The following is a 12,326-nucleotide window of genomic DNA, read 5'->3' on the forward strand; positions in this document are numbered from 1 at the left end:
GGAATCATGGTAGTCTGAACTCACATATTGAGTCTGCCATTTATTACACTGGTCCCACATTAGCCCAATGTCAAAATCAGATGCTTTTCAGCCTCCTTTGTCTTCATCTTTTTAATCACTAGAACAGAATTCAACCTTATTTTGAAGATGCATAAATGTTTGGACCCCAGAGAACATTTAAGAAGCACTTTCTTTGGACTATGCCCTGGGGATGCAAAAATAAAATGAAAAGCCCCTCCTGCCCTCCAAAAGCTTGCATTACACTGGAGGAATGGTGGAGATATACAGCATGTAAACATAAATCAGAATAGACATTGACATTTGAGAATGAAGCAAGCCTGTTGGCAGACAACAGCTGTTCAGTGTCCACAGTATGGGCATTTCACCACAGGATAGGTAGCAGGGGGCAGCGCAGGTAAATGTGCACTGGCTCAGAAGTCAAAGAAGGTGAATCTGAATCCCTGCTCTGCCCCAGACTCCCTAAATGACCTTTGCTCACCACGGCTCATTTTTCTCTTTGGTAAAATGATGGAGTTGGACTAATTGGGTACTGGGGACCCTTTCAGCACTGAATCTGTCATCCATAGCAGCTCTCACCCAGGAAGATAGAAAAGAAAGAGACCATATAGTCTGCATATGCTTCGAGGTGTGCAGGTTGTTTCTTCTGGTAGAATGCAAGCTCCCTGAGGGCAAGTTCTGTTTCACCTTGGCACCTGTAAACTCAGTGTCTGACAGAGAGCAGATGCCCAATAAATGTTTATGTATTGATTTTGGCTGATGGGGTAGAAAAGAAAAACCTTCTTTAAGGACATAGAATTGGCCTTTGGGAAAGCTAAGAAATCCTAAGGAGGAGGCACCAATTTTGTGGCAGTGTTGTTTTATACCTTTGGTTACATTAGATCGTAGGACAAGGAAATAAAAAAAGAAAAGAAGAAAAGAAAAAAGGAAAAGAATGAAGGATAAAAGAAGGCAGGTAAGAAGACAGGAAGGCAAGGAGGAAGGGAAGGAAGGAAGGAAGGAAGGAAGGAAGGAAGGAAGGAAGGAAGGAAGGAAGGAAGGAAGGAAGAAAAGGAAGGAAGAAAAGGAAGGAAGGAAGGAAGGAAGGAAGGAAGGAAGGAAGGAAGGAATGGAGGGAGGAAGGAAGGAAGGGAGGGAGGGAAGGAAAAAAAGGATTTATTAAATGTCCACTATGTGTCCCTCTCAGAATTAAGTAATATACAAATATATCACATTTGATTCTTACAACAACCCTACAAAATAGATTATTATCCCCATTTTACAGATGAGACAACTGAGATAAATAAAGTTGTGATATTTTTTGGTTTATTATAAGGGTTTTGTTTTCTCTCTCTCTTTTTACAATGGGGATGGGGAGAACATAGGGGAGAAAATAAAAACTTGTTAACTGATTAAAAAGAGTTAAGAGGGCGGCTAGGTGGTGCAGTGAATAGAGCACTGGCCCTGGAGTCAGGAGGATCTGAGTTCAAATTTGAACTTGGACACTTCATAATGACCTAGCTGTGTGGCCTTGGGAAAGCCACTTAGCCCCACTGACTTAAGAAAAAAATAAAAAAAATAAGAAAGAAGCCATCTTAAAGAATAAAGAAGAAGTCATATGTCATGCAACATTTCCTTTCCACCAAACTAGAGGTGGCTCCAGAGGCTGCCATATGGAGTTCCTGCAATCTATCATCTTGCCCAAATCTGTCCTGCAGGGGGAGCTCCTGATCTGCTCAAGGATGATCAGTGCTGGACAGTTAATTGTGGAGTTTCTAAGAGCTCCCCATTTCTAGGGCCTCTAATCTTTACTGAGATTCCATCCCCACCCCCCACACACACATATTTGTCATAGAGAATCTCTTTCAGGAATAGTGAAGAGTTAAAAAAATGAGTTTCTCCCCAAGGATATAAAGAATCTTTTCCAAGGGCACATGAGGCAAATTTCCAGTGGATTTTTTTCATTTGTCCCATGATATATCAGTTAGTCTCAGTTGTATGACTCAAGTCTGAACCATCCACCCAACAAATCCTATTGTTTTCCCACGGCTGGGATGGGCTCCCAGAAAAAAGTGATCCTTCCTAGAAAGAACTCACATGAGCCAGGTTCCATCCTGAGGGAGCTTGATCCCAAAATGAGGGTTTGGTTTGGTTTCTGAGGCTTGGTCTTCCTATCTTGTCTAGGCTGGAAGTACTGTGGCCATTCATTGGCTGATGTCATTACTAATTGGCATGAAAGTTTTAGTTCGCTTGGTCTTTTTTTTCCTACCTGGGCTGGTTCTTCATCTTCTTAAGGAGCCTAGTGGTCCCCAACTTCTGAGGTTTCAAGCTTTTCTCGTTGGGCTCATTATACTCTCACCCTGAGATTCCAGGGAAAATCTCCATAGTGAAGCTTAGATATGGCTCACATATAGAGTCTTCCTTCAAAAGGAGAGTCTCTTCCATAACAATTATTCATGGTACAGAATAGAGATCAGGTAAGGGGGGACTATTCACTTCTTTCACCACAAAAGTGGTGTTTAAAACACCAAAGTTCTGTTAAAACATTATCCCACCACCAATAATACTGTTCCAGAGAGGAAAGACAATTTTGTGGAACAGTAGATAGATATTTAGCCTTCACCTCAGGTCTGCACTGTCCAACTTTCAAGGTCCATATCTATTGAACATCCAAGGTATTGTTTGGGTTCTCTTAGTCCTTTCAGTTGAGTAACTTCCTGGAAGTGATTGACTTTTGCTCCAAAAAGAAGTAAAGTAACATAAAACATCCCCCATTGGGCAGCCTGCACTGACTTAGAAATTCCAGAGTCCTTAAATCATGAGCTTATCTCTAAAGCTAGAAACAGAAGAGGCAGATGGGAAGCTCAAACCCAGCCTGGATATCTTCTAAGCAAGCATATATTGTTACTCCACTCCGATTTTAGCTGACATCAGTAGTGGGATGGAAGGAAAGAGGAGAGAAATCCTCATATTTCTCTTGCTAAATGTGCAAAAGAAAGCTGCTAAATCCCCTAAGCTGTGTGCTTCTAAATGAGGTAGGAGAAGCTTTTCTATAGATCCCTATTGGGGTGTGGGGGTATGGGGGGGGGGGGAATGGTCTTCTGAATAAGTTGTCGAGCATCTTTGACATCTCCCAGGGGCAGGGACCAAAGGAACTGCTTTCCTCTTTTAAACATGTCCTTTAGCAAAAGGCTAATGTATGTATTGTTCTGGAAGGGGCTAGAATACAAGCATAGCTTCACGGAAAGTGCTCATGTCCAACAACCCAGGAGGATTCTCTTATCAGTTCTGCTAAACTATACATTAAACTTCCTCCATAAAACTGAGAAGTTAGTATGGTATAGCAAAAAAAAATATTGATCCTAGAGTCACAGCACCTTAGTTCAATCCTGTTTTCAACATTTGCTTGGATAATTATGGGCAAATCACAACCTCCCTGGGTATGTTTTCTGTAAAATACAAATTCAGTTTGGAACTGATAGCTTCTGAGATACATTTTAGTTCTAGCTTGATGATGCTATGACCCAAGAAATTATTCCTAAGAGAAACAAAAAGGCCCAGTTCTGGATTTGTCTTCTTATTGCCAAGAATGACTCAGACAGAACGTAAGGTAGTCTAAAAAGAAATCAGTTAGACTCAGGAGTGAATTCAGATTTTGCAAAAGACTGACTGGTTTTTTTTTTTCCAGCAACTATTTAAATTTGTAGAGAATAACCCAGTTATTGAGGTAACTCAGTTGCTTGACAAAACTAGGAAAAAGTGGAAAGCAGACTGGCAGAAAATAGATATAAACAGTCATCTCATACCATATACTAAAATAAACTCCAATAGGTGCATGACTTATACACAAAAGGTAACAACATAAGCAAATTGCAAGAGAAAGGAGAAATTATCTTGCTAACCTGAGAATGGGGAGGAGTTCATAACCAAACAAATGCTAGAGAAGTTCACAGAAAATAAAATGAGAGGTTTTGGGTTTTTTTTTTGTTTTTTTTTACAAGGCAAATGGGGTTAAGTGGCTTGCCCAAGGCCATACAACTAGGTAATTATTAAGTGTCTGAGGCCAGATTTGGACTCAGGTCCTCCTGACTCCAGGGCTGGTGCTCTATCCACTGTACCACCTAGCACCCCAAAAGGTTTTTAATATATAAAATTTCTGTTTTTACAAAAATAAAATTAATGCAATTAAAATTGGTAAGAAAATGGACAATTTGGGGGGCAATGAATGATCTTTGCAGCCAGTTTTTTCTGATAAGGATCTAATTTTCAGGATATATAAGAAAATGATTTGAATTTATAAAAATGAGAGTCATGTGCTAATTAATAATCATAGATAAAATTGCTAATTAATAATTGTTCATTAAAATTGATAATTAATAATCAGAGAAAAAATTAAAAATCAGAGAAAAAATCCAAGTCAATAATTGTATTTATTAAAGTTCTAATTCACTAATAGGAAATACAAATTAAATCAACTCTGAGATTCCATGGCAGTCAATAAACATTTTTCAAGGACCTACTAAATCCCAGGAACTATGCTAATCAAAGGAGATGCAAAGATATAACAAAAACAAAACAAAACAGAAAATGAAACAAAATGAATCCCTCTTTCAAGAAGCTCATAGTCTAATGGGAAAGACAAAAAACAAATGATTAAGTACAAGCTAGCTATGTATAGAATAAACTGGGGGTAACCAACAGAATGAAGGCACCAGCATTAAGGGGAATTGGGAAAGGCTTCTTAAAGAAGGTACGGTTTTACTGGGACTTGAAGGAAGCCAGAGAAGCCGGAGAGGCAACAAAGGAGGAAAATAGCAAATGTTGGCGGAGCTGTGGGAAAAGACACTAATGCACTGTTGGCGGAGCTGTGAATTAGTGTCACCATTCTGGAAAGCAATTAGGAACTGTGGCTTTGATCCAGTGATACCACTACTAAGCATATAATATCACAAAATGATCCCAGAAGGAAAAGAACCTATATGTACCAAAAAAAAAAATAATTATAGCTGCTGTTTTCATCATAACAAAAAATTATTGAGGAATGGTTAAACAAATTATGGTATATGAAAGTAGTATCATTATACCATAAGAAATAGACAATTTCCAAGAAAACTGGAAAGACCTCTCTGAACTGATGCAGAGTGAAGTAAGACTAGGAGGACAATTTATTCAATGACAGAAACATGATAAAGAAAATCAAAACAACTTTGAAAGGTTTTGAAACTGTGATCGACGAAATGACAGACCATTATTCTAGAGAACCAGAGATAAAGCATACTTGCCCACCTCTTGCCAGAAGACTGATGGATTTAAGATGCAGAATGAAACACTTATTTTGGGACATGGCCAATGTGGGAATTTGTTTTGTTGGACTATGCATATTTGTTATGAAGGTTTACTTAGGAAAGGGTTTCTGTTGTGCAAATAGGAAGAGGGGAAGAGGGAGGGAGAGAAAATAAATGACTGTTTTTTAAAAGCACACAAAAACACTAAAAAAAACCATTAGAGGGTAGCTGGGGATTGTCTAGGGAGAGGAATAAAGGTCTGCATTAACTTAATGTGGTCTTGGCTAAGTTTTATAATCCCTTAGAGCCTGTTTCCTCTTCTGTAAATGATAGGGTGACACCAAGTCAAACTCTTAGGATGTTATGAAATGATAGTATGGCAACTCCCAAAGTATTTGGATTTGGAGGAGGGGTCTCCTTAAGCATCAAAGGTACCAGAACAGCAGACAAGTCTCATTCTTATCCATTAATGCAGCTGTCTCTTTATTTCCCTAGAGAAGTCCCAGAAGAGGAAATTCATGCCAATTATTTGTCAAGAAAGGGCTCCTATTCTATATTGTGCAATCAATGACTGTACCCTTCTGGATGAATCCATAGTGGGTTTCTTATCTGTGAATTATAGCAAAGTATGAGCACTGTTACTTCTTCCAGCTGCCTTCCCAAAATACCTTTTATTAGAGGAGAAAACTGAGGCAATAGGATCAACATTGAGAAGTAATAAGCAGCCAGTAAGTATTTTAAGGGGCAGCTAGGTGGAACAGTGGACAGAGCACTGGCCCTGGAGGACCTGAGTTCAAAGCCGACCTCAGACACTTAAAACTTACTTAGCTGTGTGACCATGGGCAAATCACTTAACCCCATTGCCTTACAGAAAGAAAAAAAAAAGATTGCAGTGAATAAGGGTTTAAACTCTTATTGCATTCTAGGTACTGTAGTAAACATTGGGATTCAAAGAAAGAGGAAAAAAATGGACAGAGTTGGGGCATGGAGTATCTAATGAAGAACCTAAGTCCTGTAGCAGATAGATCAGTAATGAGATTTGAGCTTTCCCCATAATTAGCCACAGAATCTAGGGCTACTTAATTACTCTAAAGACTATCTAGAGGTCTTGTGATTCAACCCTGATAAGCATGAGAATCCATCCTCCTCTGCAAGGAAGCTCATCCAGCTGCCATCTGGGCATCTGCAGAGATCATGTGGCTTTAGAAAGAACTTTGAGTGTGAAAGATCAAAGCTCACATCCTGTCTCTGTCACTCACTATGGGCAAGACCTATCTCCTTAGACTTCAATTTCCTCAAGTGTAAGATTAGAAAGTTGAATAAATGAATAAAAAATATATGAATTGTGCAGAGTAGGTAGAGAAGATGTGAATCCAAAAACCAGAAAGTGTCTGCCATCAAGATTACATTCTAATGAGAAAAATACCACACAAACATCCAGGAATAAGGGCAGAATGATTTAATAGTGGGTTACTCTTCCAGAAATGGGGATGGGAAGGGGAAAGGTAAAAGGGCACCATCGAAGAGTCAATATCAAGGTCAAAGCGGTTAGGGGAGTTATGGAGGAAATGTCTAGGGATGGTCCCAAAGGGCCATCTCTAAACTAAAGATCCCTTTAACGTGGGGCAGCTAGGTGATGCAGTGGATACAGCACTGGTCCTGGAGTCGGGAGGACCTGAGTTCAAATCCAACCTCAGACACTTAATAATGACCTAGTTATGTGACCTTGGACAAGTCATTTAATCCCATTGCCTTGTAAAATACAAAAAAAAATTCTATCAACTCCTGAGTTAGCCCATTTCACTTTGTGAAAGCTTATCCTGATGTCCCTTCTACCCTGTGACTTCATTCAGAGCTCCCAAGTCAAGCAAGAGTACATGAATACATCCCCTCCCATGAGGCAGCACTCCTGACACATGAAGATGGTGATGCTGTCTATGCCCCTACCTTTACCCCCTTAAGCCTTCTTTCTTCTCCAGGACAGATTCACATATCTCTCAAATCCCACCAGCTCAGAGGCTTTCAAGACTGGTTCCAGAGGAAGGACAGACTCAGTCATCTCTGAGGCCCGCCCAGCTCAGAGGCTCTGGACTGCTCTATGAACAGAAAGCTGGGCCCAGGAGCTGACCAGCGGTCCTTCCTCCTTAATTCACCCTTAGTTGCCTACAAGCTATAAAAAGGCAATTTGCTCGATCTCACTTATATGGTGGACTAGCATGGCCTCTCAAGCCCCTATTTAGGAGCCTGGGGGGAGGCGGCTGGAGAAGGGAATGGCAAACCAACCACTGCAGTAGCTTTGCCAGGAAAAACGCACGGACGGTATCGGAGCTTCATGGTCCACGATCCCAAGGGGTCGGACACCATTGAAGGACTGAGCAACAAGGAAGCCGGAGCAGTGTCCTTCACTCTTCAAGCAGGAGGTGGATAGAGGCCTTCGAGTCGGGAGGACCGACCGGAGTTCAAATCTGGCCTTGGACACTGATTAGCTGTGTGACCTTGGGCAAGTCACTCCACCCTCACTGCCCAGCCTCCAGATCGTCTCCTATGTGGTCCCTGGACCCAGATGGCTCTGGAGGAGCCAGTGAGGCTGGGGACTGAGCACGGCCCCCATCCCATTCCCCGATGTGGTGGTCTTCCTTGAGAAGGGAGGACACCAGCACAGAGCTGTCCTTGCCCTTAGTCTCCTGGAATAACGAGGCGGCTCCCAGGGTGTGCAAGTTGGTTTTGCGTTTCTTTTGTTTCTTTCTGACGTGGGAGGACCCAGAATCGGAAGTCCCGAGTTCAAGTCCTCCCTCAGACCCTTCGCAGCCGCGGCTCTAGGCACATGGCTCCCCACAGCCTCGGTTCCTCACCTGTAAAATGGGGATAACAACAGTGGTCCCTGCTCCGTGGGGGGTGAGACCCCTGCTGGGGGGGGTGAGGCCCCTGCTCCGTGGGGGGGTGAGGCCCCTACTCCGTGGGGGGGTGAGGCCCCTGCTCCGTGGGGGGGTGAGGCCCCTGCTCCGTGGGGGGGTGAGACCCCTGCTCCGTGGGGGGGTGAGGCCCCTGCTCCGTGGGGGGGGGTGAGGCCCCTGCTGGGGGGATGAGGCCCCTGCTCCGTGGGGGGGTGAGACCCCTGCTGGGGGGGGTGAGGCCCCTGCTCCGTGGGGGGTGAGACCCCTGCTGGGGGGGTGAGGCCCCTGCTCCGTGGGGGGGTGAGACCCCTGCTCCGTGGGGGGGTGAGGCCCCTGCTCCGTGGGGGGGGTGAGGCCCCTGCTGGGGGGATGAGGCCCCTGCTCCGTGGGGGGGTGAGACCCCTGCTGGGGGGGGTGAGGCCCCTGCTCCGTGGGGGGGTGAGACCCCTGCTGGGGGGGTGAGGCCCCTGCTCCGTGGGGGGTGAGACCCCTGCTCCGTGGGGGGGTGAGACCCCTGCTCCGTGGGGGGGTGAGGCCCCTGCTCCGTGGGGGGGTGAGACCCCTGCTCCGTGGGGGGGTGAGGCCCCTGCTCCGTGGGGGGGTGAGACCCCTGCTGGGGGGGGCTGAGGCCCCTGCTCCGTGGGGGGGTGAGGCCCCTGCTCCGTGGGGAGGTGAGACCCCTGCTCCGTGGGGGGGTGAGGCCCCTGCTGGGGGGGGATGAGGCCCCTGCTCCATGGGGAGGTGAGACCCCTGCTCCGTGGGGGGGTGAGACCCCTGCTGGGGGGGGGTGAGGCCCCTGCTCCGTGGGGGGGTGAGGCCCCTGCTCCGTGGGGAGGTGAGACCCCTGCTCCGTGGGGGGGTGAGGCCCCTGCTGGGGGGGGATGAGGCCCCTGCTCCGTGGGGAGGTGAGACCCCTGCTCCGTGGGGGGGTGAGACCCCTGCTGGGGGGGGGTGAGGCCCCTGCTCCGTGGGGGGGTGAGACCCCTGCTGGGGGGGTGAGGCCCCTGCTCCGTGGGGAGGTGAGGCCCCTGCTCCGTGGGGGGGTGAGACCCCTGCTCCGTGGGGGGGGTGAGGCCCCTGCTGGGGGGGGTGAGGCCCCTGCTCCGTGGGGGGGGTGAGACCCCTGCTGGGGGGGGTGAGGCCCCTGCTCCGTGGGGGGGTGAGGCCCCTGCTCCGTGGGGGGGTGAGGCCCCTGCTCCGTGGGGGGGGTGAGACCCCTGCTCCGTGGGGGGGGGTGAGGCCCCTGCTGGGGGGGGTGAGGCCCCTGCTCCGTGGGGGGGTGAGACCCCTGCTGGGGGGGGTGAGGCCCCTGCTCCGTGGGGGGGTGAGGCCCCTGCTCCGTGGGGGGGTGAGGCCCCTGCTCCGTGGGGGGGTGAGACCCCTGCTGGGGGGGGGTGAGGCCCCTGCTCCGTGGGGGGGTGAGACCCCTGCTGGGGGGGGTGAGGCCCCTGCTCCGTGGGGGGTGAGGCCCCGCTAGGCGGGGTTCAGGCGAGCCCGGGGCGGGCCGGGCAGACGCCCCTTCCCCGGGGCTCGGGAGCCCCCCGGCCCTCCAGGGACCCCGGTCCTCGCGCCGACGCCCCCGGCCACGTGCAGCCCCGGCGCCTCCCTCCTCCCCCGCCCCCCAGGCCAGGCGCCCCGCGCGCTCCCGCGCCCGGCAGCGCGCGCCCCCGCGCCTCGGCCCCGCCCCCCGGCCCCGGCCCTCCAATCGGCGCCCGGGCGCGGCGCGGAGCCTTGTGGGAGTTGTGGTCCCTCCCCCGGCCGGCTCCGCGGAGCCAGCGCAGCGGCGGCGGGTCGGGGCCGCAGGCGGCCGCGGAGGAGGCGTCCCCGGGGGGAGGCGGAGGAGGGGGCGCGGACACCCCCTCCCCAGGCCGGGAGGCCCGCGGGCGGAGGCAGCCCCCCAGCCGGGGCGCGGCCGCAGGTAAGGGGGCGGCGGGGGGCGCGCAGAGGAGCCCCCGGCCCCGCGGTCCGGCTGTGCCGGCCGCCGCTCCCCTCCCCCCCCCCTCCCCCGCCCCCTCTCCATCCCCCTCCCCCACCCCGGCCCTTCCCCCCTTTCCCAGCATCCTCCCCACCTGCCCCTCCCCCTCTTTGCCCCCCCCCAGGCTTCGTTCCCGCCCCCCGCCCCCTCCTCGCCCCCTCCCCCTGCTCCTGCCTCCGGGAATGGGGGAAGGGCCTCACCTGGCCGGGCCGCCCCGGGCCGAGACCAGAACCAGCTGGTGCCGATGCCCCCGGCGCACCCCGGCCCGGGGCATCGGGTCCTAGAAGGAGGGAGGCAGGGGGCCCCGACCCCCACCTGGAGGGAGGCGGAGGGCCCCGACCCCCACCTGGAGGGAGGCGGAGGGCCCCGACCCCCACCTGGGGTCTCGCTCCCCCTTCCTGCTCACCCATCCTCGCTGGACCTCGTTCCCCATCCGCAAAAACATGGGAGAATGGCCTGGAGCCGGCGCTCAGAGTGACAGTCGGGGGGTAAATGAGAGAGAGACAGAGAGAGAAGGAGAGAGAGAGAGAACTAGAACCCAGACATTGGAATGCCCTGCGAGTTTAGCTTGGGTCAGTGTGTGATGTGGCTCTCTGCCCTGCCTTGGTCCGGAGGCATCACAATCGGTGCTCCATTCTGATCATCACCTTTGAGGAAGGGCCTTGAAAAGCTCTTGAGTGTCCAAAGGAAGGCACCCAGCATGGCGAGCGGCCTTGGATCCAGACCCTTACAGGATCTTTGACAGACCTGGGAAAACCTTGCCTGGAGAACATTCAGGACTGTCTTCACAAGAGCTTAAATTTGTTCTCTTTGGTCAGAATCTGGTGATTGGAAATTCCAAGAGGCTGATATAGGCTAGATGGAACAGACAACTTTCCAACCATGAATGCCGGCCCATAGTATAATAGAGGCTGCCTTGGGAGGTCAGGGAGGCCCCCACTGGCTAGCACCAGACTAAGGTCAGTTGACCATCTCTCGGCTATGTTAGAGTGGAGATTTTGGTTCCAGTGTGGAAAGCTTTTGAGACCCCTCCTAGCCCCAAGTTTTATGCTCCCATGTCTGGTTGGTCTTTTAAGGGCCCTTCCTCCCCACATAGGTCATGTGGAACTTCTGGTCAATACAATATATCTGCTCGAATGCAACCTCTGTGAGTGCCAAACCCTTCCAGCTACTTTGGTCCCCAGCTCTGCACATAGTAGGTGCTCAAAGAGTGAAGGTAAATCTCCTGACAGCTAGCCAAGTCTTGGCCCATAGTAGGTACCTAATCCATGTTTCTGAATGAATCCTGCTTTTTTGGAGGAGTGGAGACCACCCATCGCTTTGAAAGCTATGCAAGTCTCCATTTGAAGGGAAGGTGAGGCTACAGACAAGGTGAGCAGAGGGGAAAAGGTTCCAGGACTGCCGCCTTCCCTGAACTACAAGGCACTAGTTAGCCTCAGTGGTTACCAGCCACACACCTTTATTAAGCGCAGATACACAATAATTTGACGTCAGAAATCCAACCATGCCAGTGACTAGCCCTTAACTTCTCAGAGGCTCCTTTTCTTCATCGGTGGAAGCAGGTTGAATGATCTTGCCGCTCTCTTGACACTCTCTGCCTCACAGGTTGTCGTGAACCAAGTGCTTTGTAAACCGTGAAATGCTCTGTGAATGTGAGTCGTTGTTGTTGTCATGCCCAAACACTGTAGCACTCGGAGAGATGCAAAGATTTTCCAAAGGCTCCATGAGAGGCAGCCAGAGATTGGATTAAACTGCAGCCTCTCTGCAGGCCTGGGCCAGTGATGGGGGCCCAGTCTAGACAAGCCAGACCAGCCTCAGATTGACTCATGGTTTGAGTGTTGGTTTAGTTATTTATTATGAACCTCATGACCTTGGAGCAAATATCTAATCTCATTTGCTTCTGACCTCTGCGACCCCTCTAGCTAGGCAGTCCTGCCTCAGCCTCAGTTTCTCCTTCTGAAAAATAGGCAGGGTAATAACACTTACCTCCCAGGGCTGTAATAAGGTTCATATTTGTAATAATTGACTGACATGACAGATAAAACTTAGCACATGCTTATTTCCTTCCAAAGGAAGGATGAATTCTCATTTCTTACCTACTTTCCACTCTTAAAAAAGTCTCTCATGTTGTCTCCTGTTCTGCCCTGTGTGTTATTAAAGACTGAAGGTATGAGC

At 49.7% G+C, this 12,326-nt stretch overlaps 1 protein-coding gene and 1 long non-coding RNA gene across 3 annotated transcripts in view; one reads left to right on the forward strand and one right to left on the reverse strand.

Moving 5' to 3' along the window:
• Positions 1–10,625, reverse strand: part of LOC141501836 (uncharacterized) — a 22,965-nt gene extending 12,340 nt beyond the window's left edge. Inside the window, exon 1 of the long non-coding RNA XR_012472316.1 lies at positions 10,558–10,625. This is a non-coding gene — a long non-coding RNA (uncharacterized LOC141501836). The remainder of the gene's footprint in view (positions 1–10,557) is intronic.
• ASPHD2 (aspartate beta-hydroxylase domain containing 2) overlaps positions 9,887–12,326 on the forward strand; it is a 17,662-nt gene continuing 15,222 nt past the window's right edge. The window contains exon 1 of one of the 2 annotated variants that reach the window (XM_074206182.1): positions 9,887–10,094. The gene's annotated coding sequence lies outside the window, so the exon portion shown is untranslated. Of the gene's footprint in view, positions 10,095–10,774; positions 11,111–12,326 lie in introns of those variants that run through there. The other variant, XM_074206183.1, reaches the window with a different exon arrangement.

This window comes from Macrotis lagotis, chromosome X, assembly GCF_037893015.1.
Source record: "Macrotis lagotis isolate mMagLag1 chromosome X, bilby.v1.9.chrom.fasta, whole genome shotgun sequence".
Classification (NCBI taxonomy): domain Eukaryota; kingdom Metazoa; phylum Chordata; class Mammalia; order Peramelemorphia; family Peramelidae; genus Macrotis; species Macrotis lagotis.